Raw genomic sequence first — 26,883 nt, forward strand, 5'->3', positions numbered from 1 at the left:
ATACTTGTGTTTTTTGATATTGTATTTTTTAATTGAAATGTTTCAGTTCTTTTGTTTTGAACTGCCTAGAACTGCTGATGGGGCGGTATACAAGAAAATAAATTATTATTATTATTACCTGGCCAAAACCCAAGGAGCAGCAACATTTCATACTTCTGATCCAGGGCAAGCAGTGGCTTCCTCCAGGTCTCTCGATAACAGACTATAGATTTTTCCTCCAGGAAATTGTCCAAACCCTTCTTAAAACCAGCTACGCTATCCGCTCTTACCACAACCTCTGGCAATGCGTTCCAAAGCATAACTATTCTCTGAGTGAAAAAAATTTCCTCCTATTGGTAACTTCATCGAGTGTCCCTAGACTTTGTAATTTCTGACGGAGTGAAAAATCGGTCAGGATTTTGTGGATTTCAATCATATCTCTCCTCAGCCGCCTCTTTTCCAAGCTGACGAGCCCTAACCTTTTTAGTCTTTCCTCATACGAGAGGAGTTCCATCCCCTTTATCATCTTGGTCGCTCTTCTTTGAACCTTTTCTAGCGCCGCTATATCTTTCTTGAGATGAGGAGACCAGAATTGAATGAAATACTCCAGATGAGGTCACACTCAAAGAAGTTCACAAAACATAAGAAAGCATTTAACTGCTGTAATTGTAGGAAAGTCCGTCACCTGTTCTATTTACATACAGCCTGTTATCTCATGTGTTTGTTTATTTTTTCTCTAACTTTTCTCTCTTGTTTTCCATTACCTTTCACCCTAGATGCGCTGCCCTTGGACAATATCCCTCGGAACTGCTCTGTGACTGGCAGGAGTTGCTTTAGAAAGGGCAATTTTGCTCCCTTCCTCTCCATGCCCTCATCTGTGCCATTTGGCACCAGTAGATTGGATTTGGATTGAGTTACATTTAGGCACAGCATGTTTCTTCCTGAGGCCATGGAAGTCGACATGACTAGCACAAGATCAGAAGGAGCCACCGTGGGATTTGAGCCCTGGCCTCCCTGGCTGTCAACCGGTGCTCTAACAAAATGGCTCTGCGGCTGGAATTGTGGTGACCAGCCCAGAACCTGATTATTAAAAGGTTCTTCATACATTCAGTTTTCTATATCGTTCTCCCAGGGGAGCTCAGAACGGTTTACATGATTGAATTTTTTGATTGGGTGACCAGAGAGCTTGTTCGAGGACATATGCTAGATGTAATTTACTTGGATTTCAGCAAAGCCTTTGATACAGTTCCTCATAAGAGGCTGTTGAACAAACTTGAAGGGCTGAAGTTAGGACCCAAAGTGGTGAACTGGGTCAGAAACTGGCTGTCGGACAGACGCCAGAGGGTGGTGGTTAATGGAAGTCGCTCGAAGGAAGGAAAGGTGACTAGTGGAGTCCCTCAGGGTTCGGTGCTGGGGCCAATCCTGTTCAATATGTATGTGAGTGACATTGCTGAAGGGTTAGAAGGAAAAGTGTGCCTTTTTGCAGATGATAAAAAGATTTGTAACAGAGTAGACACCGAAGAGGGAGTGGAAAATATGAAAAAGGATCTGCAAAAGTTAGAGGAATGGTCTAATGCCTGGCAACTAAAATTCAATGCAAAGAAATGCAGAGTAATGCATTTGGGGATTAATAATAGGAAGGAACCGTATATGCTGGGAGGAGAGAAGCTGATATGCACGGACGGGGAGAGGGACCTTGGGGTGATAGTGTCCGAAGATCTAAAGGCGAAAAAACAGTGTGACAAGGCAGTGGCTGCTGCCAGAAGGATGCTGGGCTGTATAAAGAGAGGCGTAGTCAGTAGAAGGAAGAAGGTGTTGATGCCCCTGTACAGGTCATTGGTGAGGCCCCACTTGGAGTATTGTGTTCAGTTTTGGAGACCGTATCTGGCGAAAGACGCAAGAAGACTTGAGGCGGTCCAGAGGAGGGCGACGAAAATGATAGGAGGCTTGCGCTAGAAGACGTATGAGGAGAGACTGGAAGCCCTGAATATGTATACCCTAGAGGAAAGGAGAGACAGGAGAGATATGATTCAGACGTTCAAATATTTGAAGGGTATTAACATAGAACAAAATCTTTTCCAGAGAAAGGAAAATGGTAAAACCAGAGGACATAATTTGAGGTTGAGGGGTGGTAGATTCAGGGGCAATGTTAGGAAATTCTACTTTACGGAGAGGGTGGTGGATGCCTGGAATGCGCTCCCGAGAGAGGTGGTGGAGAGTAAAACTATGACTGAGTTCAAAGAAGCGTGGGATGAACATAGAAGATTTAGAATCAGAAAATAATATTAAAGATTGAACTAGGCCAGTTACTGGGCAGACTTGTACGGTCTGTGTCTGTGTATGGCCGTTTGGTGGAGGATGGGCAGGGGAGGGCTTCAATGGCTGGGAGGGTGTAGATGGGCTGGAGTAAGTCTTAACAGAGATTTCGGCAGTTGGAACCCAAGCACAGTACCAGGTAAAGCTTTGGATTCTTGCTCAGAAATAGCTAAGAAGAAAAAAATTTAAAAATTTAAATTGAATCAGGTTGGGCAGACTGGATGGACCATCCGGGTCTTTATCTGCCGTCATCTACTATGTAACTATGAATTTATTCAGGTACTCAAGCATTTTTCCCTGTCGTTCTCCCCCCCCCCAAAAAAAAATAAAATAAAATGGGAGGGACGGAAACATCTGTAAGCCAAGCATATAGAGTTTCTCTACATGCCCTTCCCCTCAAGACTTGCATGCTGTAGCGTTCACTGTCAATTAAAGAATTTTCTCCTATTTAGCACATTTTTAGTAACCTTTTCTCATTATCAAGTTAATTAGCAGACTCGCTTACCCTATCCAATTGTATGATGACATTCCAGTTATGAAAATCACTTCCTAATTATATGAGTCAATGCATTCTGGCACACTTTCCTCTAGAAAAGATCACACCCAGTTGCCTTTTTTTACTAATGCTGGCGCACATGTGCCTCCTCTAGGGGTGAGTACCTGATTAGATTGCAAACCCTTGTGAGCTGCTCAGATGGCTTTGTCGATGGGCACTATATCAAATAAGAAATAAACTTGGATATGCAGAATAGGATTAGAAAGCTGAGACTTCCTTAGGGGCAGGTTGATCTGCTATAGCAGTTTGTCTCAAACTGTGTGCCTCAGCGGTGTTGTGCCCTGAAGAGATTCCAGAATTTTATTTTTTTTTTAATTCCCTTCATAAGTATACACTAGAATAGATGACATGTAAGTTGCGCATGTAAGAGTCTGTCAATGTTATGAGCATCTGTGTGTACATAAGGATACAATCGCTCAGACAAGCATAATTCTTTGACATGATTGGTCCTTCAAAACTAACAGGAAGTAATTTTATTTTTATTTTTATTTTTCATGCGGTAGTTTTCCTAACTTGAGCAACAAAGCAAGCAAGATTTTGTTACTGTTTGGATCTTTGCGAACTTGGATTTTCAGCTCTGACAGAAATTAAATCAAGAAAAAGAGAATGACTGCAGATGGTGGATGATGAAATGCGTGTTTGCTTGTCGACTATCGAGCTGCGTTTTGAGTTAATTTGCACTCAAAAACAAGCATAACCATTGTTTTTATTAGCAATTCTATTCTGTTTACTTTAGTTTCACTGTTGTTACAGTTACCCATACATAGCTTAAAGAACTTTAAATAAATAACTCTCAAATTTAATTTTTTGTTGGTTTTCCAATTTTATAATTACAATTATAATGTGCCGCTCCATTTAGTGTGCTGTGAAAAACATTTGTAATTATAAAATGGGCATCGACATGGCAAATGAGGTTCAATGTAGATAAGTGCAAAGTGATGCATGTCGGTAACAAAAATCTCATGCACAAATACAGGATGTCCGGGGCGGTACTTGGAGAGATCTTCCAGGAAAGAGACTTGGGAGTTCTGATCGACAAGTCGATGAAGCCGTCCGGGCAATGTGCGGTGGCGGCGAAAAGGGCAAATAGAATGCTAAGAATGATAAAGAAGGGGATCACGAACAAATCGGAGAAGGTTATCATGCCGCTGTACCAGGCCATGGTGCGCCCTCACCTGGAGTACTGTGTCCAGCACTGGTCACCATACATGAAGAAGGACACGATACTACTTGAAAGGGTCCAGAGAAGAGCGACTAAAATGGTTAAGGGGCTGAAGAAGTTGTCGTACAGTGAGAGATTGGAGAAACTGTGTCTCTTCTCCCTTGAAAAGAGGAGCCTGAGAGGGGACATGATCGAAACATTCAAAATACTGAAGAGAATAGACTTAGTAGATAAAGACAGATTGTTCATCATCTCCAAGGTAGGAAGAACAAGAGGGCACTCTCTAAAGTTGGAAGGGGATAGATTCCGTACAAACGTAAGGAAGTTCTTCTTCACCCAGAGAGAAATAGAAAACTGGAACGCTCTTCCGGAGTCTGTCATAGGGGAAAACACCCTCCAGGGATTCAAGATTAAGTTGGACAAGTTCCTGCTAAACTGCAATGTATGCAGGTGAGGCTGGACTCATTTAGAGCACTGGTCTTTGGTCTGGGGGCCGCCGCGTGAGCGGACTGCTGGACACGATGGACCACTGGTCTGACCCAGCAGTGGCAATTCTTATGCTCTTATGTAATAAAATATTATTTAGAGTTGTAATATTCTGTAATGATATTTAGAACGTACAGTGCTCCATGAGAACGCTGCAAAATAGGCCCAGTGTATAAATCATTTTCAGACCAGGTCACCCCTTTCATTCTCAATCTATGGGCAAAGAATTCAGTAATAGTTGCAGAGGTGACCCTTTCAGTGCTCAAGAACTGATGTAAAGATCTCGTTCAGCAATTGTACAATTCTAAACACACTGCACCTTTTTGATCTTCTCTGATGCACTCCTCTGTCCAGTTTTCTTTTCTCCTTTGACTCTTAAATGTAATTGAAATGTAGCTTGTTCTTTAGCCCCTGACACTGCTCCTAATCATTTCTTCTTTTCCGATGAAGTGAGCAGCTGTGCAGCCCAGATGCCAGGCCTTGGCATAGACTGTGTGCAGTATATTTGGAGGAGCTTTCACCAAGCCTGCCACATGCTTCCTAGAGGTTGTGACTCCACTTCTGGGACCTGGCTGGGTTCTGCCAACTGGACTTGCTGAGCCCCTGTGAGCTCCTTCTATTTTCTGAAATTTATTCTCCTGTCCAAACTGGCTCCCAGTTCACTCCAGAGTCCTCTTTAAATGTGCCTGTTTAGCTTTCAAGATCCTACATGGCATCCTCCCTCCCGTTATCCCACTCTTCTGGAATTCCTCTAACCCTAATTCCACTAGATCCTCCCAAAAACTGAAACTATCATTCCCCTCTGCAAAAGGTATATCCCGCTTAGGAAAACTAGGAACATCCCTCTCCTTTAGAACCACAGAACTCTGGAACAACCTCAGAGTTTCAAGTTCCCTCCAATCCTTCCGCAAACACCTGAAAACTTGGCTCTTTTCAAAAATCTAACACCTCCTGCTCTTTGGTACCCTGTCCCTCTTTATCTTCCTAGCTCCTTTCCTATAACCCTTCATTGTAGCTCCTTTTCAATCTAACCCTGTAAACCGTGCCGAGCTCTACGCTTGTGGAGATGGTGCGGTATACAAACTTAAGGTTTAGTTTAGTTTAGTTTTAGTTTCTTATTTTTTTCCTTTTTCACATTGCAAGGTTTTCCTACTCCATTTCTGCCCTTTTCCCATCTGAGAGAGCAAAACACAGCAACAAAAAATAGGAGGCACTTGCCTTTAAAGGGCTGTTCTAGAAACTTGTAGCTGCGTGGGGGATGGCTTGCATGTAAAATTAGCAAAATCTCATGGCTAGACTGTAAAAAAAAAAAAGATCAAATAGATTCTACTATGCTGTCAATCTGAGTTTGTGGGACCAAGGAACAAATTAATCCAGTTTCTATTATTTTCAATGGGAAAAATTGTCTTGGAACTCGAACTGCGTTCGGGAACGGATTAAGTTCAGATTCCAAGGTACCTGTATACTAAAAATCTAGCCTATTCATAGTTCATCTTTATTTGCTTTACCACTAGTCACCAAATACCTAAGCAGTTTACAGAGTAACATTAGGGGATACAGAATTTGGAAAAATGAAAAGCACTTGCAGTACAGTGCATTAGAATTGTTCATTTTGATTAGCGTTATTAACTCTATACTTTTCTGTTATTTAATCCTGTGATGTATTTTTAACATACTTACTGTTTGCTTTTATGCTCTTTTATGTTAGTCCTGTGTGAAGCCTTTTTGCCTGATTGCTATTTTCTTTTTATAGCACCAACATAATTATTCAAAGCTGATGTGTTTGAGCTTTTGATACTCTTCTTCAGATAACAATACAGTCTTTTATAATTCTCCTGTTGGGTCTGGAGCTACTCTGTAGTTGAGGTTCAGTTCTTGAAGAAATAATTTTAGTGGCATGCAGTGAATTTTAATGATTGGTTTAGGTAAAAGCGTCTTTGTGTTATCTTTTAATGATGTGCAGGCTATTCTAAGAGTACATTGGAACGCTTTTTAAAATAATTCTATTGTCATGTAACATTTAGAAACATAGAAACATAGAAAGATGACGGCAGATAAGGGCTATAGCCCATCAAGTCTGCCCACACTATTTACCCACCCTCTTTAGTCTACTGACCCCCTAAAGTATAATTGTAATTATACTGTCACTCTACTGACCCGCTCATTCAAGTCCTAGTGACTCTATCCCTTGGCATGACCTCGTAGGGATCCCACATAGGTATCCCATTTGTTCTTGAAGTCTGGGATGCTGCGTGCCTCGACCACCTGCACTGGAAGCTTGTTCCACTGCTCAATCACTCTCTCCGTGAAGAAGTACTTCCTGGCGTCTCCACGAAACTTCCCTCCCCTGAGCTTGAGCGGATGTCCTCTTGTGGTCGAGGGTCCCTTGAGAAGAAAGATATCATCTTCCACCTCGACCCGTCCCGTGATGTACTTAAATGTCTCAATCATGTCTCCCCTCTCCCTACGCTCTTCGAGAGTGTAGAGCTGCAATTTACTCAGTCTTTCTTCGTACAGGAGACCCTTTAGCCCCGAGACCATCCTGGTGGCCATCCGCTGATCCTAAAGGGACTGCTGTACTGTTAATATAAGGCTGCTGTTCTGAAGATTTGTCTTGTCTTTATTTTCATCGTGTTTGGTATTCTGGCTCAAAGGTCTTCATATTTGGTTCACTTGATTTCAGGATTTCCACAATGAGCACTCATGAATGGAGGAATAGTCTAGAGCAGAGCTGCCCAAGTCCGGTCCTTGAGATCTACTGGCAGGCCAGGTTTTCAGGATATCCACAATGAATATGCATGAGAGAGATTTGCATACCAAGAAGGCAGTGCAAGCAAATCTCTCTCATGCATATTCATTGTGGATATCCTGAAAACCTGGCCTGCCAGTAGATCTCGAGGACCGGACTTGGGCAACCCTGATCTAGAGGTTAGAGCACTGAGCTGATAGCCAGGGAAGCCTGGTTCAAATCCTGTTGCTCTTTGTGATGTTGGTCAAGTCACTTAACCCTCTGTTGCCCCAAATACAAATTGATTAAAAGCTCTCTGGGGACAAGGAAATACATAGTGTATCTGAATATAAAGAGATGTGAGCTAAATCCAAGTAAAAGAGACCTATATGAGTGAAAATATTTACACTGGAAATCTGAAACAGCTTTATAAAACTATCTTCTTTATGCACCTAATCATGTCATTTAGCTCCAGCCTTCAATTGCTGTGCGCCTGTATTCCGCCAGGTTCGTTATGCTCATGTTACCCCTCACAAGTCACTTCTTTGACCCCTGTCTGCTTCTGTATACAGTTCAAACTCCTCTTACTGACCTAAAAGTGTACCCACTCTGTGGCTCCTCAGTATCTCTCTTATCTCTCCCTACACCCCTCCCCAGGAACTCTGATCTTCAGGTAAGTCTCTCTTGTCTGTACCCTTCTCCTCTACTTCCAACTCCCGACTCTGCCCCTTCTGCCTTGCTGCGCTATATGCCTGAAACAACCTGCCTGCATCAGTACACCAGGCTCCATCTCCGGTGGTATTCAAATTCAGGCTCAAAGCCCACTTTTTCAAAGCTGCGTCAAGGTCCTAACACTTCCAACTTGTAATACACTATGGACTCCTTTTACAAAGCTGCAATAGCGGTTTTAGTGTGCACTTAGCGCATGCTGAATTGCCGCATGTGCTAGACTTTAACGGCAGCATTGAGCTGGTGTTACTTCTAGCCACGTAGCGCGGGTTTAGCGCGCTAAAATCCTGCGCGTGCTTAAAACATTATCGCAGCTTAGTAAAAGGAGCCCTATATCTGTTTCTCATTCCCTCTGTAGCCCCTACCCTCTCTAATTCTTCATCCCTTTGTTTGTCCCTTCATGAACACCATATATTGAACCACCCCATGTCATTTGTGTCTGTCATAATTTAGATTGTAAACTCTTTCAAGCAGGGACCGTTTCTTGTGTGTTTAATGTGTTGTACAGTGATGCGTGCATCTGGTAGCACTAAAGAAATAAATATTAGTAGTAGAAATCCTATTTGGGTTGTAGCTCTTGGACCAAGTTGGAAGTTCAATAACATTTATGATGAAAATTATTGAACAAATGAACCAAGTATTTAAGAAGCAAAACATTGTAAAGGAAATAGATCAGTGGTCTCAAACTCAAACCTTTTGTAGGGCCACATTTTGGATTTGTAGGTACTCGGAGGGCCTCAGAAAAAAAATTAGTTAATGTCTTATTAAAGAAATGACAATTTTGCATTGGGTAAAACTTTTTATAGTTTATAAATCCTTCATTTTAGCTAAGTCTTAATAATAATATTGTAATTTATAGCTAAAGAGACATATGATCAAGAAACGGTTTTATTTTACTTTTGTGATGATAAACATACCAAGGGCCTCAAAATAGTACCTGGCGGGCCGTATGTGACCCCGGGCCGCGAGTTTGAGACCACTGAAATAGATGGTTCTGCTGATGTGACAGTGGTCTGGACTAACATGCCAAAGGAACACTGCACTGGAGAAAAGAACATAACACAGCTCTGCGCATGGCAGTGACGGAATCCTATGGCATTACTGCTTTCCAGATGTTCTTCGGAATTTGTCCTTTCCTTGTTCATGTCAGAAACATGGTTACTGGGGTCTACCAAGGGCAGGTCCTGCCAATCTAATCTGATTGGCTTCTTTGACTGGGTAACTAGACAACTGGATGCCGGGGAGTCTCTGGACGTGATATATTTGGACTTCAGCAAAGCTTTTGATAGCGTCCCACACCGCAGGTTATTGAACAAGCTGAAATCGCTGGGATTAGGGGACACACTTACTGAATGGGTTAGGGACTGGCTACACGGTAGACTTCAAAAGGTAGTGGTTAACGGTACCCCCTCCAAAACATCAGACGTGACCAGTGGACTATCACAGGGCTCGGTCTTGGGCCCGATTCTATTCAACTTATTCATAGGTGATATGACCCAAGGGCTTAGAGGAAAAGTATCTTTGTTTGCTGACGACGCCAAACTATGCAACATAGTAGGCAAAAGCATTTTGCCTGACAGTATGACGCAGGACCTACTACTACTGGAACAGTGGTCATCGACTTGGCAGCTATGCTTTAATGCTAAAAAGTGTAAAGTAATGCACCTGGGTAAGAGAAATCCATGCAGAACTTACACACTAAATGGTGAGACCTTGGCTAGGACCACGGCGGAACGTGATTTAGGGGTGATCATTAGTGATGACATGAAGGCTGCCAATCAAGTGGAGAAGGCTTCTTCCAAGGCAAGGCAAATGATGGGTTGTATCCGTAGGGGTTTTGTCAGCAGGAGACCTGAAGTGATAATGCTGCTGTACAGATCCATGGTGAGACCTCATTTGGAGTATTGTGTTCAGTTCTGGAGACCACACTACCAGAAAGATGTGCTGCGAATTGAGTCGGTTCAGCGAATGGCCACCAGGATGGTCTCGGGGCTCAGGGATCTCACGTATGAAGAAAGGCTAAATAAATTGCAGCTGTACTCACTTGAGGAACGAAGAGAGAGGGGGGACATGATTGAGACGTTCAAGTACGTTACGGGCCGTATTGAGGTGGAAAATGATATCTTCTGTCCTATAGGTCCCTCGACCACCAGAGGGCATCCGCTGAAAATCAGGGAGGGAAGTTTCGTTGTGATTCCAGAAAATACTTCTTCACAGAAAGGGTGGTCGATCATTGGAACAGTCTACCTCTGCAGGTGATTGAGGCCAGCAGCGTGTCAGATTGTAAGAGAAAATGGGATATTCATGTGGGATCTCTAAGGGAGTAAAGACAGGGGGGTGGGTCATTAGAGTGGGCAGACTTTATGGGCTATAGCCCTTTTCTGCCGTCATATTCTGTTTCTATGTTTCTATAGAATGCCTTACTCTGAGTTGGTTTAAATTTGTACTACTAATAATAATAATAATAACTTTATTCTTATATACCGCCACAATCTTGCAACTTCTAGGCAGTTTACAATGAAGAGAAACTGTACAGACAGCGAATTACAGAGTATAGCATTGAACATCTAGTGATAGTAACAGGAGTTACATGTTCTGTGTATTACATGGTTTCACAATGAGTAGCATTATACTAGAGACGTATTTGCTCATTACAGCTCGTATTTTTCCATTAATTCCTCTTCAGCACTCCACTCCTTCTCCTTTCCCAAGCTAGTTGTGCTGAGTCATTGGAAATCTGCAGTAAAGAAAGCCAGTCTGAGACCAGAAGCCTCTGGTGCTTTCCTGCATCTGTCAAGACTTATTGAGCTTGTTGGGTACCACCGCTTCAACATGCTCAAACAATTCAGACCCCAAAGGGCATTAAAACATTTTGTTTTTTTTAGTTTATCCAGATATTTAACAGCAGGCTCACTGTCAAGAGTATGTAAGATCTCAACATTGTAGCTCTCTGGCCTTACTGACCTCCAATATGATTACATTTGGATCTTTTCTATTGTGGCTAGACAAATTTTCCATAGATTTTATTTAAACTCTCATCCATTTTCCATAAACTGTTAGCTATTATACAAATCCCCTCTGTCAACTCTCTTTCCATTTCACCCACTCCTTCCCCCTTCATCCCTCCCTCTCTCCTTCCTTCCTGATGGACATTTTTAACTATTTGTAATTGTTTATCTAAAAAGTCACAGATTTATTATGTGGAACTTTTTTAAAGTTCAGTTTAGACTTGGCATAGAATTTATTATTATTATTTTTTTTTTTTTATAAACTGTAGTAAAAGACGTTTAGGGTCATTTTTGGTTAAAATTGCCCCTGTTAGTCTGAGATAATATCTGAATAATTAGCATATGTAAAAATACATTACATTAGTGACTTCTATTCAGCCAGTACCTTGCAATTCTAGGTGGATTACAAAAGAAGATAACTGGACATTTCCAGGAAAATTACAAATTAGGGTGCTGTTTACATGGTTGAGATTTTGAAGGGAAATTTACAAGAGTGGGGATAGACATGGAGATGTGTTATGAATTCTTTATAAATTTTTTGAATAACAGGGTTTTGATTTCTTTTCGAAATGATTTGAAGTCAGCCGTTGTTGTCAGCATGTTGGATATGGGGTGATCAAGTTTCACTGCTTGCGTTGCTAGTAGGTTGTCGCACATCTTCTTGTGCTGTGTACCTTTGAATGGGGGGTGGGTAAATGGGGTCTGAGTTCTCCTTTGTCAGCTTTTAAATGGATTCTTTTTCATCAAAAATTTGATTGAAAATCCTTACAGTTTTCCATCCATCATAACAGCAGTAATTGGTAATGAATCTAGAAATGAAAGTGAAGTTGTTTTCACGTGCGGTGACATGCCGGACTGCCTGTGGCTGCTTAATTAAGGTTATAATTTTTTTTTTTTGGTATCTTCTTTTGAATATAGTCTGTGGATGCGGGTGCTGAAGAATGCAGTGAGAATGACTGATAAAGGCTTCAGATCATCAGTAAATTACAGCTTATTGTACCTTCTCTAATTACCCATCTCAACTTTTCTTAGCCAAAGGGAGAATAATACAATATATGTGTCACTTCAGTACTTTCTCAGTTCTCTTTCTCAGCTGAGGTTTGGCTACTGTACCTTGAGATCTTTTTATTGGCTCAATACAAGAACCAACACGAGATCCTGAAGAGTATGTTGAATAATTTGCTTGTTGAATCCCATGTATGGTATCCTAACACACAAAAGGTTCATTTATCTAGCAGAACTCTGCACCGCTACGTCTTTAATGATGGCATCAAGTCAGTGGGAAAAAATATTACTGTATGTACCATTCCAGAATAGCTATAAAAAATAATTTGAGAAAATTGTATAAAGCATTGTATGCCTGGGACATGTCAAGATGCTCTCATTAGGGGGCTGGATTAGCAGTTATGTAAATTTTCCTCAATTGGTAGTGATCCATAAACGTCATAAAGATATTTTAGGATTTCCTGGAATAGCACTGCTTCCTTTACAGAGGATCTATAATATCTCCCTGTGGAGAGGAAGAGTGGAAACAATAAATACCCACAAGAGAGAGGGCTCAGATTCTTGAGCGGTCCGGGGAGGAAGGAGTTAAGAGGAATACAGTGTTGGTTTCTTTTGTATTTCTACAAGATAGATATTTAAGGTACATGTTTGTAATCAGGCTGCTATTTTTACGAGACTTAAGGTTCCAAGATTCCATGATGCATGTAAGAAGACAATGAAGCAGTTCGGTATTGCACCAGGAAGTTCTTTCCTTAGGTTGCCACCCTTTCAAATTTATTTTCTCTGTAAATATCTAAAGTACCAGAATAATTCCTATGGAGGCAATTCTATAACTTGTTGCCTAGATTTAGATGTGACAATGGGGCGGTGCTTAGCACTAGTTCTAGTGCAATAGGTGTGCCATTCTGGACAGACAAGTAATATTGCCATGCTCACGAGCCATACAGAAGTAATCCACTCTGGGTTTTGAATCCCTCCTCCACTAGAGGGCTCTGCTGCCCCCAACAGTTTTGACTTGTGCATGCAAACCAAAAGGAGTTTTTCTGATCAGCTCTGTATATTTCTTTATTATTTTTTTGTCTTTTTCTGTTTTCATTAATTTTCGAAAGCTTTTGGTGCTCAGAGCTCACCTCATTGAGGAATCAGCTCTGCCTTTGTGGAGGAGAAGCAGACAGAGGTTTGCAGCTAACAGGTCAGTCCCTCTGTGGTACCTGTTGGCTAGCCTGCAGAATCTTTTTGGAGCTTGGGGTCTGTTTCCCTGGTAGCACTGTTCACTTACTGCATCATGGGGCTTGAGCGCAGGCTGTCAGGCATCCATAGGATACTCAACGGGGTCCTGCAGGTTACCAACTGTGTTTTGTCTTCCCCCTTTCGTATCTGTGGATCCATGGGGATTTGAGGCTCAATCAGACACCAGTCCAACTGACAGTCCAAAGATTCAGCGTTAAAGGAGTGATTTCTTCTTCTACATCCTTCTACCTTTGGAGCTGAGGCAGGGTGCAGCACATTTCAGCACAGGTCACAGTAGGGCTGTTACGGCCTATGAGGAAAATCGCAGGGGGAGAGGGGTTAAAACCTGGTTGTTGGTTTGTTTGTTTTAAGGTTTCTGCCCCTTCCCTTAGATTTCCCCACTTTCAAAATCCTAAAATCACTGGTTTCTCATTTTAGAGTCAGGAGCAAAGTTTTGGCAGGGCAGGATTAATCAATAGGCCCAGTAGGCACGTGCCTAGGGCCCGCAATGGTCATGGAGGCCCAATGAAGGAGAGCATCAACATAGTTTTTTCCAAATGGCGATGGGCCCCTCAAGTATCGATCGGTAACGTGCCACCCCCCCCCCCCCCCATCGATGGAAAGTAAGACAATCAAGCAACGCGGATAAGAAAGGCAAAGGGAACTGTAATTTTGCAAGCGGTGCTGCTTGCCCAAAGCTTCCCTTTGATGCAGCTTCCTGTTTCCGCCTGGGCGCATGGTGGGGTGGGGTGGGGCAGGGGGCCCAGTGTACTTGTGTGCCTAGGGGCCCTCAATGAATTAATCCTGCCCTGAGTGTCGACTTATTCGATCTCAGTTCTCAGAATGCTCTGATATCAGGCAATGGGCTGCAGATTCCTCCTCCAAACCTACCCTCAGCAGACTTTCTTTCAAGGGACAGATATTGTTTGGAAAGGGACTGGACGATCTCATGACCAATGTGGCAGATCGCCAGCCAATATGTGTACCTGATAGCAGACTGTGAGCCTCTAGAGGCCCAGAACTGTCTAACTTTTGTGGCTTCAGGTGCTTTTAACAATACTCAGGTGGAGCCTCTTCTCGGAAATCCTTCCAGGAGTCAGACTGAGATCCATAGGCCAAAGGCAGAGCCAAGCCTCCAGTTCTCTTTCTGCTCCAACCTCCAAGGAAGTACAATGATTAACGTGACCATTTATTTTTTTCATCAAAAGGGGACATCTATTAATTGTCAGTCCCGCCCCCAATCCCGCCCCCAATTTTTTCCATTCATTTTTCATGTATACATAATATCTTATTAATTCAGAATGGTAACCATAAATTTTTTTAAAAACTACAAAGCACACTATATGCAGAGAAAATGTTAATTATCATTTATATTCGGGGGGTTCAAAGATGTCAAGGCAAATGAGTTTAAAATATGCAATGTCACCTCAGTAACTATAGAAAAATAGACAAATATAGTGTAAAATATAGACAGCAGATATAAATTCTCAAAACTGACACAATTTGATCACTAAATTGAAAATAAAATCATTTTTCCTAACTTTGCTGTCTGGTGATTTCATGAGTCTCTGGTTGCGTTTCCTTCTAACTGTGTATCCTTTCTTTCATTCTGCACTCAGGCCCAACAATTGTCCCTTTCTATTCCCTCCCTCCTTCCTTCCTTCCTATGTCCTTAGTGCCCTCAGTGCCTCCTTCCTATGTCCTTAGTGTCCCCAGTGCCTTCTTCCCGTATCCACCTCACTGCCTTCCAGACTTTGTCTCACTCCCGAAGCCAGCCTACTTGCCTGCCTACCTCATTTCCTCCCTGCTTGTTTTATTTTTAAATAAGATAAGATATATTAACTGAACCTTTGAATATGATTTTAAAAAAACAACAACTCTATATAAGCTACTGTATGTTCATTTGCGGTGTCTCCAGACTTTTATGAACCTCACTCACAATCGGGTGCAACCACTGCTCCATTTCCCCCTTCCTCCCCCCCCCCCCCCAAGGAGCACATGTGGTGGAGGAGCGGGAACCGAGGGCCTTCTAGGACATAGAGGGGAATGTTCCTGTTTTGGGTCTGCGGCAAAGTGTAACTCGTGCGTTCCCCAGCCAACCATGGAAAAGGGAACTCCGGGCCCATGCAGGGACATGAGGCATCCCTGGCTCCGCCCCCTGCCCTGCCCTGCCAATTCAGTCGCGGCTCCCTCAAGGGGGTTGAGCCATGTGTGTTGCAATGTGCAGGGGCTGGGGGGCCGTATTCTCCCTCCGCTGTGATGAGTCCCTTTCTTCGCCACTGACAAGCATGGCACCTACGCTCTTGCAGAAGCTTTTCCACCAGAGGGGTAGCCCGGTGCCCCCCTGCAGCGGTGTTGGCGCACTTCAGCCTGTGGCTTCTTTTAATTGAATAGTGGAGCGGGTCGGTGCATAATAGGTAAGAGACAGGAGGCAGACAGTGTGCTTGAGGCGGGGCTGGGGGAGAGCAGGGAGGCACTGGGAGAACAAGATGTGTCTAGTGTAGCCAGTAAAGTGTTGCAGGTTTCTTATCTAAGAGTTCTGGCTTTGGCGTGTCAGGGAGGGGAAGCGATCATCTATCCCATTGACCCCACGCAAAGCTTCAGGAAGCTGTCTCTGAAAACGGGACATTTCGGCGTGGGGACAATAGGACAGGGGATCTAAAAATGGGACCGTCCCATTCAAAACGGGATGTATGGCCACCTTAACAATGATGCCAGTCCTGAGCAGTTCTACTGAGGATAGGGGGACAGTTCTCAGAGTATGTGGAGGCCTGGGTGCAGATCTTATGAGACCATTGGGTGCTGGAGATCATTCAGAGTGGTTACAAACTCAAATTTGCCCAGCCCCTAAAGGACTAGTTTGTGGACACAGCTACAGTTCAAAGGCTGTTAGATATTCAGGCCATTGCCTGCTTTGGTATAAACTTGAAGGGGGCAGCAGAGCCCTCTAGTGAAGGAAGAGGGATTCAAAAGCTAGTGTGGATTCCTTCTGGATGGCTCATGAGCATGGGGATATTACCCATCCGTCCAGAATGACACACCTATCCATTAGAAAAGATATTAGCAAGGTAAGAATCTAATCTTTTTCTGTAACAGCATTGAGGTGCACCTACATCCTGGGGTAGAGGAGTAGTCTAGGGGTTAAAACTGCTGCCTCAGCACCCTGAGGCTTTGAGTTCGATCCCCATGTTTTACCCCCTCATCCTTTCTTAACTCCTGCTAACCCCCTCCCATTTCTACTTCTCCTTGTGCATAAAGCACTCATCAGCACTCAGTTATAATAACTAGAGAGACATATACCAGCATTGTTTTGATTTCAATAATGGAGTAGGTCAGTGATTTCATGTACATTGCCAGATCCCTAAAGCGGTGTTGAAGCGTGTACTATGGATTTTGGAACATTTTGTTTTGCGGCAATGTGTTTGATACAAACATGCCTGTCTGGTTTGTTTATTGATCTTCTAAGTTGCCCAATTCACAAAAACATGTATTTCTAAGTCTGTTTCATTTTCTGTCCACGATTGTGTATATATTGAATATATGCTGCCCAAAGTCATTGTCATAAATCAAATTAGGATTAGCAGTTAAGTGATGCAGTGAATTATTTTTAATGAAAAAGCTTATTCTTAGATTTTAACCTTTTTTCCGCCTAAATATTTTTCATCTTTGTGACTCACTTTTCCTGTAGTGTCTAATTTAGCTGTAGTTATAAGTTCTTCTGCACTTTCAGTACTGTGGAGGATTCTTGCATTATGACGACTGCTCTTGTGTATAACCCTCTCTTCTGAAATGCCTCTCTAAAGGTCCATTCAAACCTGTAAATGTCTATTCAGAAGCCTGACCAGAATCCTGGGCTGTCTGCTCAGAAGATGATCTGTTCCCTCCTGCGTGATGCTTTGAACATATATATTTTGGGATCTGTGCGGGTCTTCTCCCCTGTACTTGGAATATGCAGGGTAACTCTCATAAGAACATAAGAAGCGCCATCTCCGGATCAGACCCTCGGTCCATCAAGTCCGGCAATCCGCACACGCGGAGGCCCCGCCAGGTGTACACCTGGCGTAATATTTAGTTTCCCATGTCCTTCTATGCCTCTCATAGGAGATGTGCATCTAGTTTGCTTTTGAAACCTAGGACGGTTGATTCCGCAAAAACCTCCTCTGGGAGAGCATTCCAGGTGTCCACCACTCTGCGTGAAGCAGAACTTCCTGATATTTGTCCTGAACTTGTCCCCCCTTAGCTTCATTCCATGTCCTCTTGTCTGTGTCGAATTGGACAATGTAAATAATTTTTTTCTGCTCTATTTTGTCGATTCCTTTCAGTATTTTGAAGGTCTTGATCATATCCCCTCGCAGTCTCCTTTTCTCTCCTCCCCGTTCTTTGTCCCCTTCCTCTCCCCCAACCCTTGAAGATTCAGAGTTTATGTGGAAGTGGGATTTTCTTCCATTCTTTGCATCGCCTTTTCTATTTAGCTGGGAAAAGCCAGGTCTCAGATACCTGTGTAATAACCTCTCCTTTCAGAAAGTGTTCAACTGAGCCCAAATTGGCTATAAAGCAGCTGAGAGAGAGAATAATGCCATGGCAGAAAGGAATGGAAAAAAATTGTAACTTGTAAAAGGTAGAAATTATTCAAATAAATTACCAGATTCTAGAACAATATGACGTCCTTGGACTCATCATTTTTATTTCAGTGTGTTACCATCTTATCAGGGACTACAAGGCTGTAAGCAGTAGAGCAAAATAGCTAGAATGGTAATAGTCTTCATTAGAGGATTTAAAATATATATATATAATGTTGAAACAGATTAATGGCAAGAGACATAAATCTTAACGTTACCTCCTCATCTTTTACTCTCTCCTTTATACTGTCCCTGATGTAGAATTTCCTGAATTTGAAACCTGGTTCCATGTTTATAGTTAACTGTAAGCTTAGGAGCCCTGGCCCCAGGTAACTTATTCTTAAAATGTTGGTTATTATAGAGGTGCACGATTGTAGTGGAAACAAATATTTATTTCTACAACTTCAGTTTGCTGCCTGAGCAGCTTAGAGACTTGTTTCCCTGAGCGATTCTTTCTTGCGTACAGGAGAATGAACTAGAATCGTTTGACATCTTCAGATCCCTTTTTGCCCTGTGTTTCATGACTCTAAGACACTCCCCCATGCAAAGACTCCTTTAAATCTGATTGGTGCATAGTTTCCTAGCTCTCTTGATGGCACCATCTTGCATCACCCCAAGGAGATATCCGCATCCAGTGATAAGGATGGTGTTTGAGGTTGTTGAAGGCCTTTGAATCAAAATATCTCAGGGGGGGGGTGGACTTCACCCTCTGTACCTGTGTGAATTGGGTATGACTGGACAGCTCTTTAATCTCCCTAGCGAGAAAGTTAAAACCTTTTGCACAGAACTATCAAAGAAGATGAAACATAAAGACCAAACCACTTATCCAATCTGCCTGCCTACGTCCCTTCCTCGCCCTTAAAGATCCTCTGGACTAGTGTCTTGAATTCACATACAGTCCTTTTCTCCATCCCCACCACGTGGACGTTCCATGCATCCACCACTCTTTCCGTAGCTTACGCCTAAGATCATCCTGTTTCACGTCATCCTATGCCCTCTTGTTACAGAGCTTTATTTCAATTGAAAAATTCCCACTACCTGACCATTTATGCTACGGACATATTTAAATGTCTCTTTCATATCTCGTATCTCCTAACTTTCTTCCAAAGTGTACATATTGTGAGACCCTTGTATACTTATTAACAACAACAATTTATTTTTTATAGCGCTACCAGGCACACACAGCGCTCTACATTGTACATGCAAGAGACGATCCCTGCTCAGAAGAGCTTACAATCGAATTACTGCAGACACACAAAGAGGCTGCCAGATGTTAGGGAACTATTGAGGGAATGACAAATCGATATGTTGGTTGGGTTAGTATTTAAACGCAGCTTCAAATAAGTGGTCTTTCAGCCTGGATTTGAATACCACCAGAGATGAAGCTTAACGTAGCGAGCCAGGCCGGTTGTTCCAAGCATGCGACACAGCAAGGTAGAAGGGACAGAGACAGGAGTTGGCGATGGAGGAGAAGGGTACTGACAGGAGGGACTTGTCTGATAAGTGGAGTTCCCGGAGGAAAGTATAGGGAGTAAGAAGAGAGGAGAGATACCGAGGAGCTGCAGAGCGAGTACACTTGAGTGTCAGTAAGAGAAGTTTGAATTGTATGCGGAGACGGACAGGGAGCCAGGGAAGTGACCCGAGAAGAGGAGTAACGTGGATATATCGACCCTGGCAGAATAAGAGGCTTTTTGGGTGTGTTAGGGGCATTCCTGGGATTTAGGCAAGCAGTTCTGGAATACTTGGATTTGCACGCCTGACTCTAGCTTGGTTGTGAACATTTACACTAGCTTTTGGCAGGCATAAATTCTTGTGCCCAAAGAGGACCCTCTGCACAGAGCATCTTTTATAGAATACTGACCCCTAACTGGGGTTTCTTTTGAGTCTATTTGCTTTCTGGTCTGGAACAAAGTCTGTTTGAAACATCTCTGATGGGCACTGCTTTGGAACTAATAACAGTGGCAGTAGCCCTCTGGGAGGTTGCACACCCACGCTGGAGACTCATCTGATTCCAGGAGGGTTTGGAGCTTCAGAGTTTGAAAACAGCGACACGAAAGCTTAGTTGACAAATGTGTGCTTAAACAATTTAAAAGATTAATCGTTCCTCTGTTTACTGAGGACCCTACAGCAGCATAATGAAGGCACATAGGCAATCAATAGCAGCTTAATCAAGTAATGAGCACTGTTCCAGTGTGTAAAAGACGACGCTTGGTTTGAATGTCAGAAGAAATCTAAGTTTGCTCTAGATCATGCCTACCACCGACAGCCTCTGCTAGCAGCTAAATGATGTGTTTTCTACCTTTTGTTTCCCTTCAGCCAGTCTAAGCCTTGTCTGAACAGAACAGCAGATGTCTAGACTTGTAAATTAAACTTCGCTACTGGGTTGAAAAAAGATTAGGACTAGTTCCTAAAAGAAATGTCCATAAGCAATTATTAAGATGATCTTAGGAAAATGAATTGTGCATTTCTGGGATAAAATCTATTTTACTCTTTTGGGATCTTGTCAGGTACTTGTGACCTGGGTTGGCCACTGTTGGAAACAAGATACTGGACTTGATGGACCTTCGGTCTGTCCCAGTATGGCAATGCTTATGTTTATATTTTTATAAGTTTTCCTATGGTTAAGTAAGATTATTGCGTCTGTATATATATTTATCGGGAATTTATTAACTGCATTTCTGAAGAGATTCACTCAACTTGACATAACATTTACAGCTTTGTTAGTAGAGCATCGAATCACATATAAAATTTTATTATTAACATTCAAAACCAAATCTTCCGGTCAACCTGAGTTTATCCCATATTCCTCTCATTGATCCCTCAGAGCTGTCAGTCAGAATTTACTTTTGATTCCCTCCTTAAGATACATCAGCACTATGCGGACAAATATTTTCTCAGTCACTTCTCCCCCACTTTGGAATTTGGCACCAAAACATTTGAGAGGAAACATCTCTAAATAAATTCAAATCTAAATTCAAAACTTTCTTGTTTAAGGATGCCTTTGATATATGATCGTCCTTTTAAGGACATTTTACAATCATTTTAGACTCGCATTCTGATGAGTCCCCCATCTTTTCCCCTCCCTCTTCTTTTTTTAATTATTATTATATTTTTATTGTAATTTTTTTTACCCTTTTCTACTGTTTGAGCTTAGTCTATGTTAAAATTATTGGTTCATTTCTACCTCAGTAGTATCGCTGCTTGTAATGTCGTATTTGTATAATTTATTTTTCATTTTTATTGTATGTAAACCATCTAGAAGTTTGACTGGGCGGTATAACAAATCTTTTAATAAGCATAAACCTAGTAAAATGACCAAATATAAGCATAAATGTAACCAATGAGGTAAAGTTAGGGCTCCTTTTACTAAGCTGCGTTAGGGCTTGCGCTACAATGCCGCACACGCTAAACACTAATGCCAGCATTGAGCTTGTGTTAGTTCTAGCCGTATAGCCCTAATCTGCTGCTTGTGCTAAAAATGCTAGCGCACCTTAGTGAAAGGAGCCCTTAGAGACAGCAGATTGAATCCTAATAATAAGACCAACATGATACAGAAATAGAAATATGCACGGTAAAACACTCATATGCCAAGTCTGATAAATGTCGGCAGAATATGAGTGATGCCATAATAGGCATCTATATGGCTGCATGGTTCTATGTCGTCCTCCTCGGTCATTCTGCATCCCCAAATAATTAAGTGAGGGTAATAAGACTTGATATACTGCTTTTTCTGTGTGGTTTACATAATCAAAGCAGTTTATATGGGCCAATGGAGTGTTGACTTGCCCAGAGTCACAAGGTGCTGCAGTGGGAATCAAACTCACAACCTCAGGGTGCTGAGGCAGCTGCTCTAACCACTAGGCCACGCCTCTGACTTCTATGTATGGGGGAGAGATTTTATATTCAATGATTGGGTGCAGGGCAGGATTAACCAATAGGCACATGCCTAGAGCCCGAAATGGTCAGGGGGTCCCGATGAAGGAGGGCATTAACATTGTTTTTTCCAAACGGTGATGGGCCCCTTCAGCATCGATCGGCAACGCGGGCCCCCCCCCAATCGGCAACACGGCTCCCCCCCCCCCAATATCGACGGAAAGTAAGACAAATAAGCAACGCGGGTAAGAAAGGCAACGGGAACTGTAATTGTGCAAGCGGTGCTGCTTGCCCAAAGCTGTGCAAGCGGTGCTGCTTGCCCTGACGCAGCTTCCTGTTTCCGCCTGGGCGCATGGTGGGGTGGGGCAGGGCAGGGGACCCAGTGTACTTGTGTGCTTAGGGGCCCTCAACAAATTAATCCTGCCCTTGTTCGTTGAGCATGTCTAAGTTTCCAAGTTTATTTAATCTTTGATATACCATTTATCAAATATATACCTAAACAGTTAATGATTATCAATGTAAAAAAAAAAAAAAAAAAAGAATAAAAAAAATTAGAAGGGAGAACAATACAAACTGACTTAGCGGAACTAATAAGGGAGAGGCGGAAAATGGCAAGTGAATAAGTACATCGAGATGAAAAAAAACCACCCCATAAGAGGGAGGGATGAGAGGGGATGGGTTTGAAATAAGAGGGTAGAGTAGGGTTCGCTTCAAAAGAAGCATTTTAGTTTAGTATTACCAACTGCATCATGGTGCTGACTTGTAGCTATGTGACTTTCAATCTGTGTTCCCTTTTCCTGAATTATGGAATGTTTGCTGCCTCCTCCCCTCCCCCCGCAATTTCCCTGGATGACTATGCAATCTAGAAGGGGAAAAGTGCCACAGAGGATGCCCTCGTCTTGGAGTGTCAGCATGAAATATTGCTTATCCTTCAGTGAAAACTAATGTAGAATTATTTATTTCTTAGCGTCAGCTCACTGCTCCACACAAATGAGTTATCCCTTCCTACCAGCAGGTGGAGGTAGAAAAAAAACCACCGAGTTCTATTTGTGACATCACTAAATAAGTAGGTGGTAGGTTGCTGTTTGGTGCCCCTGTGTCTATGGCCTAACTTCCTGCTTTGTTGGTCATAACCACACAGATGACTGAGCCTAAGGGCTGCTGTTAGGCTTACGGATTTGAAAATTAATGTAGAATTATTTAATTTTCTCCCTAACATTCTAAAGGACATGTGTACCTCAGGCATGTTGAACTTCCACACAGATAGCAGCCTTTTAAACAGAGACAATGGGGGTTTTTTAGTATTGGGGTCTCATATATCCCTCTGGTTCCTTGTTTCTCACCCCAACAACTTTAATTCTGCTCTCAATGCATCACTAAACCCATTCCATGATCATTGTCATACATGTTCTCAGTCCTATGCATGCCATTTTAGGGGGAGCTGCAGTGAATCTCTCTAGCCTTTCTTGCAAGCTTTCCACATACCTCCATGCTCCTTCAAACAGCAGGCATCATTTAACAAATGCAGATAAGAACAGAGGATGTGTCACACCGAGTCAGGCCAAAAGTCCATCAAGCCCAGTATTCTGTCTGCAGTACTGGCCGATCCAGGTCACAAGTGCTTACCAGGATCTGAAGAAGTAGTTCCTGTTCTATATACTTTTCTCCAGACTCTGATGATCTCCTGTATAGATTCGGTATACTGTGGACTTAAGGGAACAGATAGGAAGAGACTTCAGAATATTCAGAAGTCATCAATAAATCTCCACTGTTAAGCAAACAAACTTGATTATAGAATGCCATTATTAGCTGAGTATGATTGGTTCCTGGTTCCATTTGAGATTAATTTCATGCACAAGACCTTATACACTGTCATTCCTCTCCCGTTATCCATTTTGATTAAGTTTCATGTTAAGTGTTTGATATATCACCCTCCAGTGGCACTGTCTAAACAGTTTACAATGTTTTATGATTAAAATAAATATACTAGAGAGAGAAAAGAGGTGAATTTAAATAGTCAAACAAGAAAAAGAAATATACAGAATGTAAAGGGCATGCAAAACAGGATAGAAGTAATGGTCTGCCATATTTCAGATCTAAGCTCTCCACATAGGCTGTCATTTTCTCTGTGTTCTGAAGATAAAAGCTTTCGTGCTTTTCCAGCCCCATTGTATGTATGTTTTGAGAAAACCAGACGAGTTGTGGAACTTATCACCCCAGTCTCTTAGATTAAAAATGTGTTAAAACATGTAAAATAAGTTGAAAGACTTACTGCTATGAACTGGCTTTTGAAGGGCCAGACTGTGTAATGATCTTCAGCCTAACTGTCCTTCCCTTGTCTTTTTTTTTGCCTGTTTTATTGCATCATCATTTGAAGTTTGTATTAACTATCCTTTGGATGCTTGTATTAATCATTTTTAGTTCACTGCTTTGATGATTATGAAAGATGGATGGACCCTCCCCAACTCAGGCGCTATTGCTTAAGTGAAACACCTAAAAAGCACCTATTACAGCGTGTCCCAAACCTGTTCCTGGAGACAATCCAGCCAGTCAGATTTGCAGGGACTGTCTCTTCTATGTTTTGATACACAGCACTGTCTACTGTTATAGAAATGATAAGCAGTAGTAGTAGATATCTATAATGAATATTCATGAGACAGAATTTCATGCAGTGCCTCCACTGCATGCAAATCTCTCTCATGAATATTCATTATACATATCCTGAAAACCTGACTGGCTGGGGTGCCTCCAGGACCAAGATTGGAAATCATTGACTTATAAGGCTGCCTTTTTTTTCTTCAGATCTTTAGATTCATTCTTCTTCAAGTCTTTCAGTGATTATAATTTGAAAAAAAATATTACCTGCATCATTTCTTCTTACTGTGGTAAATGGTTAACTGAATTAATAAATTTTATTTGTCAGATGCTTAAAAGCCATGAGTAGATAAAGACTACTTCATCTATCTGGTTGCCTATTCATATTTGCCTTTTGTGCCACCCCAAATTCTAGTGCATCTGTGGTCTTTTGCCTTCACCCTCCACTAATAAGGCTTTTCTGTATCTATCTGATGCATATTCATATTTGCCACAGTTTAGGCTCCTTTAGCCTCCTGTAGAAGACTGCTTCAGGTTTCTACCACCCTGTTAATGAAAATGTATTTCCTTTTTTCCCTTGTCATCAGCAGCAGATGAATCCAGAGACTGTGAAGGTTATGTCCATCCACCAGCAGGTGAAGATAGAGAACCAAACTGAGCTCTGTCATATAGGATGGTAAGCTCCCTGGTTATCCAGTTTTCTCTATCTCCAACAGATGGATGGATGGTCTTTCACAGGCTCATGGTTTCATCTTCTGGATTGCTCCTGTTTTGGTTTCCCAGTTTATTTGAGCTTGAGGACATTTAGGCTCTATGTTTGCCTATTCTAGGGGGTTCATCTCCTGGTGTCAGATTCTTCCCCTTTATTTCCAAACTCCTGCCACTTTCTTCACCCTCCTCACAGCAGAAATTTTTTTTTAAGAAAAGCAGTTTTCTGCTGCGGCCATCTAATGTGCAGATGTACAGTTTTGATGCTGTGTTCTTCTGTAGGAGAAGTGAATTTCAGACACATGGACAGTGCTTCAGGCAGGCCCATTAACACCTGTCCTGCTGTTGCAGGTAATTTCGTGGCTGCTGTATTTTGTTCCTAGTCTTTCATATTGCTGGGATGGAACTTCCGCTATGGGTCTACATCAGGTGAGTTCAACCCCTTTTTCCCCCTCAAACTGGTATTTCCCTTCAGGCCAGAGAATGTTTTCAAGTTCTGTTGAGCCGCATGGCTTCTCTTTGGCGCGCTTTCCCTTAGGCAGTGGCTATTTTGCCTTCCCCATTGTTGTTACCTGTTTCTGGCCTTGTTCAGAGTCTCTCTGGAATGCTTCCTAATAGTAGTTCATTGGGCTACTAGAGGTTGCCGATGGGGTTGTAGGCCTCCTGGGAATTTGCCTGCCTGGTTTAAAAAATTTCTATATTTCCGATCACGCTCATAGACTGCTTCTAGAGGCCAGGTCTCCTTGTTGTCATTTAGCCATTCAGGGAAGAGCAACGATAGTCACCTGTAGTTCTGCTTTCGCAGGTCCATGGACGCCTCCCTGGGGCAAACTTCAAGTGGCTTGGTTTCTGGCACAGTTCAGCATTCTCTGCTCGTGGGTTGCTATGGGGGCAGGGCTTTGCTGTGAGCCATTCAGTACCCTAGTCAGTGCTGCTTTTGGATTCTTTCTCCCTAGAGATAACAAACATTGGACTGGGGTCCAATGGTGGCTTGCCCCCCATCCCACCTGGGCTTCCTTGGGTTCCTTCTGGATGGTCTACCACAGATATCTTTCTTTCCCGCCAACTCTGCATAAGGGAACAGACTTAAAGACCTCAATCTGTATACTTTGGAGGAAAAGCGGGAGAGGGGAGATATGATAGAGTCATTTTGAATACCTACATAATATAAATGCGCATGAGTCGAGTCTCTTTCATTTGAAAGGAAACTCTGCAATGAGAGGACATAGGATGAAGTTAAAAAGTGATAGGCTTCAGAGTAATCTGAGGAAATACTATTTTACGGAAAGGGTGGTAGATGCGTGGTACAGTCTCCTGGAAGAGGTGGTGGAGACAAGAGATTGTGTCTGAATTTAAGAAAGTGTGGGATAGGCATATGGGATCTCTCGGCGAGAGAAAGAGATAATGGTTACTGTGGATGGGCAGACTAGATGGGCCATTTGGCCTTTATCTGCCGTCATGTTTCTGTGTTGCTATTATTTTTCCCACCTCTAAACCTGATTTCTTCCCACAGTTTGTTCATAGAGACCCTCGGGATGGCCCAGTTTTTTAGACCCAGAGAGCTTTGAGTCTCTTTCCTTAGAAGATGAATCTCTGTTATTTCTTCAACTGTTTGTAGGTCTTCTGTACATCATGAACCTTGGTTCCACCTGGGTCAGCACCACCTAAAACAAAAGACCTGTAGAGTTCAGCTGTGCCTTTATAACTTCCAGCTGAGTTTATAATTTTCATCTTAAAAGCTTCAAAAAAGCCTATTTATCCAAAGTCATCAATACTGCAAAGTTTCAAGTTTTTATTAAAATTTGATGGGCACGCATTGTCAAATATTTCAAAGCGTATTACAAACTTCAAAATGGGGGGAAAACATTGTTGTAGATTAGTACAAACTA

The 26,883-nt window shown here is 42.4% G+C and overlaps 1 protein-coding gene across 7 annotated transcripts in view; it reads left to right on the forward strand.

Moving 5' to 3' along the window:
• PITPNM2 (phosphatidylinositol transfer protein membrane associated 2) overlaps nt 1–26,883 on the forward strand; it is a 489,035-nt gene that overhangs the window by 170,668 nt on the left and 291,484 nt on the right. The window contains exon 1 of one of the 7 annotated variants that reach the window (XM_033953941.1): nt 25,403–25,423. The exons of the other annotated variants lie outside the window; for them this stretch is intronic. The gene's annotated coding sequence lies outside the window, so the exon portion shown is untranslated. Of the gene's footprint in view, nt 1–25,402; nt 25,424–26,883 lie in introns of those variants that run through there. 7 annotated transcript variants of the gene reach the window in all.

Source organism: Geotrypetes seraphini, chromosome 8, assembly GCF_902459505.1.
Source record: "Geotrypetes seraphini chromosome 8, aGeoSer1.1, whole genome shotgun sequence".
NCBI lineage: Eukaryota > Metazoa > Chordata > Amphibia > Gymnophiona > Dermophiidae > Geotrypetes > Geotrypetes seraphini.